The sequence below is a fragment of the Mesoplodon densirostris genome, chromosome 3, assembly GCF_025265405.1.
Source record: "Mesoplodon densirostris isolate mMesDen1 chromosome 3, mMesDen1 primary haplotype, whole genome shotgun sequence".
Classification (NCBI taxonomy): Eukaryota; Metazoa; Chordata; class Mammalia; order Artiodactyla; family Ziphiidae; genus Mesoplodon; species Mesoplodon densirostris.
Window position 1 is genome coordinate 21,394,624 of NC_082663.1, and position 3,983 is coordinate 21,398,606.

A 3,983-nucleotide genomic window follows, 5' to 3' on the forward strand; every position below is an offset into this window, starting at 1 on the left:
CTTTTTGGTCCTGAGTTTACATTGATACTTCTGATTTTCACTTACATTTCCAAATGCTTTAATCTTTTATAAATAAAACCTAGTTAATTTTCTCTGTATCATTGCATATTTAGATCTTTCACTTTTAACCTAAACTGGGATTATATCTCATTTACTTTTATAACTCTCCAAGTGTTTATTGAACAAGTCAAACTTTTCTAAAACACAGAAAAAATAATAAATAATGCTGATAGATTTTTCTAATGATAGATTACCCGACATTTGTAGAATAAACCCTGTTTGTCCTGATTCATTTTGATTTAAGTACTACTGAATGGCTTGATTTTCTAATATTTTATTTATATTTTGTCATTTCTTCAAAATAAAATTTATCTATAATGTTCTTTGTGCTGTTACGATAACCCAGTAAGATGATTGGATAAGATTTTTTATATTTTCTATGTTATGGAACATTTTAAATAAAATCGAAACTGTTCCTTATCAATTTTGTTAATTTATGCTTCACTATAAAAACATCCATTTGCTTAGTTTTTTTTTTTAGATATTTGAAATACAACTTTATTCTGATTCTAAATGGAAAGAAATGGGAATAACAGTAACAAACAAGATTCTACCACTGAATATTGTGATGTGACTGTAGCAGTCTTACATATGAAACTCAAGGAGGAAATAACTGTGTTCCAAAACACTTAAATATGTAGGTACAAAAAAATGAAGGTTTTTTTATTTTTAACTGCCACATTCACTCTGAAGCCCATTCATCTCCTTCAGCATCCCAAAGATTAAGCATATGCTCTGCTTAGCTATATAATAAAGAGGCAAACACGCTGTACCACTGACATCACAGGACAGTTGCCTATAAAACTAGACTTCTGATGCTAGGCTCCAGTTTTACTTTCTCACAGGTCATCATCTTCATCCGGGAGGGCAGTTGTCTGAGAAACCTCTAGATCATTCTTGTACTGTGCTGTCAACGCTGGGTCCATGACCACCTCTGGCAGGGCAAAAGCAGGCATGGTGACAAACTCCAAGTTAAGGTCTCAGAACTGTTTTCTAGCAAGCCAGAGGAAGCTTTTCAAAGTTGTAGTTACTTTTGGCAGAAATGTCATAGTACTGAAGATTCTTCTTTCAGTGGAAGACAACTGACTTTGCCTTAACCTTTCTGTCCTTAATATCCACTTTGCTGCCACACAACATGATGGGGATGTGATCTCTATGCCAGGTCTCTATGCCAGTTAGGCATGTTCTTTTAAGTAACTCTCGATGTTACATCAAACATTATAATGGCACACTGAGCTTGGATATAATAGCCATCTCTCAATCCACCAAATTTCTCCTGACCATCTGTATCCCATACATTGGACTTAATAGGTCATCTGTTGGTATGGAACACAAGGGGATGGACTTCAACACCCAAAGTAGCTACATACTTCTAAAATTCACCAGTCAGATGATGTTTCACAAATGTACCACCAGTACCACCATCCTCAACCAATACAAGTTTGAACTGAAATTGGGGTTCTACTTGGGCAGCCATGGTCATGCTACTTCCAGAAGCATCTCTGTGCTTGTCTGACTGAGGGCTCCATTTGCTTAGTTTTTAAAATGCATTTGTCCAAAGTTGCACATCATATTATTTTACATGATTTTATTACCTTTCATATCTGTGGCTATATGTTACATTATTTCATCTTTTCAGTCATCGGCAGGCACTGGTATCATACATTAAAAACAGACAAATATTTATTTGTCAGGTTATATTTTCATTGTTATATTAATTTTATATATTCAAATGTAGTGAATATTTTAATATCCAAAAAGGAGAAAAATATCTAAATGAAAATGTGAACTCCAAGTAAACAGCATTTATCTAACGCAAACAACAAATAGTATATAAACAAAGAAAAGAAACATAGGTTCTAAACCTAGATATTTATGACCTTGAGTAATTTACTTAATTTTCTATGTGACTTACATAATGCTTGTTATTACAAATTAGATCTCAGTAATATCACTCTAAATATGAAAGTGCTCCCTGGGTAGGTGTGTGTGTGTGTGTGGTGTGAGTGCACGTGCATGCACATGTGCACATGCATGCACATATGCATGTGTTCATATTTCACAAACTACACACTACTCAGAACAAACAATAATGTAAAATGGAGAATTAGGCTTTTTATCTATTACAGTCACTGGTTTCGTCAAATGCATACCATAATCCTTCAGAGGTGTAACACATTTTTCCCCCTTAATAAGAGGTTTTTATACCCAAGTATCCAAATCTCATTAACTCTATCAATATGACCATGGGTACATCCTCACTGGGAAAACCTTCCTAGAATTTTCTCATTTGACTAACACCGTACATTGTCTTATTTGATTAAATAATTTAAATTGAATGAAGGATTCCAAGAAGATCTTTATTTGTAAAGAAAAAAATATTTAAACCTGTAATGAGTGGCAGACACCAATCTTGGTTAAACTTTGAATTTAATTTCTCAAATATAATTCTCTTTGAATGGCACTGTACTTATGAAGTGTCCAAACCCTTCTTGCAAATTATAGATTAATCACAAGGATGCATTTTTATTGTTCAATTTCCTCTAATACAGAAAAATCATTCAACTAAAAATTTAAAATAAATGGATACAATTAAGTAATCTTATCTGTCTGTAATACTCTAGGTATACTGTATTCTCTAAGACCACTGATACAGAGATATTGATATTATCTCAATCACTATTTATTGCTGTCTGAAACAATCACTATTTGTTATGGTCCAAATCAGTCCTGATCTAGTTTATAATAAATCAAAATAGGACCAAGGCATACATGATATCACCAACTGTTATTTCATCTACAAAATGAGGATAATTTTAACAACATGAACATTATTAAAGGCTTTGTGGAAATAGTTCATACGCATTATAAGCATGTGATGCCTAATAGGTATCTTTATGCTTTACACTATTTATTATTATTATATTAAAAAGAATGGGCATAGCAAGAATGGTTATTGTTCAGTCTGAAATGATAGAACACATTTTTTAATCTTTTTCTTTAACTCATATTATTTATTTATTTATTATTATTTTTTAACATCTTTTTTTTTTTTTTTTTTTGCGGTATGCGGGCCTCTCACTGTTGTGGCCTCCCCCGTTGCGGAGCACAGGCTCCGGACGCGCAGGCTCCGGACGCGCAGGCTCAGCGGCCAGGGCTCACGGGCCCAGCCGCTCCGCGGCATATGGGATCCTCCCAGACCGGAGCACGAACCCGTATCCCCTGCATCGGCAGGCGGACTCTCAACCACTTGCGCCACCAGGGAGGCCCCCTTTTAACATCTTTATTGGAGTATAATTGCTTTACAGTGGTGTGTTATTTTCTGCTGTATAACAAAGTGAATCAGCTATAGGTATACATATATCCCCATATCCGCTCTCTCTTGCATCTCCCTTCCACCCTGCCTATCCCACCCCTCAAGGTGGTCACAAATCACTGAGCTGATCTCCCTGTGCTATGTGGATGCCTCCCACTAGCTATCTATTATACGTTTGGTAGTGTATATATGTCCATGTCATTCTCTCACTTCATCCCAGCTTACCCTTCCAACTCCCTGTGTCCTCAAGTCCATTCTCTACATATGCGTCTTTATTCCTGTCCTGCCCATAGGTTCTTCAGAACCTTTTATTTATTTATTTATTTTTAGATTTCATATATATGTAGACGGTATTTGTCTTTCTCTTTCTGACTTACTTCACTCTGTACAACAGACTCTAGGTCCATCCACCTCACTACAAATAATTCAATTTCATTTCTTTTTATGGCTGAGTAATATTCCATTGTATATATGTGCCACTTCTCCTTTATCCATTCATTTGTCGATGGATACTTAGGTTGCTTCCATGTCCTGGCTATTGTAAATAGAGTTGCAATGAACATTGTGGTACATGACTCTTTTTGAATTATGGTTTTCTCAGGGTGTA

General features: G+C 35.2%; 1 pseudogene; it reads right to left on the reverse strand.

Annotated features, from left to right (window-relative positions):
• Positions 1-899: 899 nt before the first annotated feature.
• On the reverse strand, positions 900-1,576 carry LOC132485132 (GTP-binding nuclear protein Ran-like; annotated as a pseudogene).
• Positions 1,577-3,983: the final 2,407 nt, after the last annotated feature.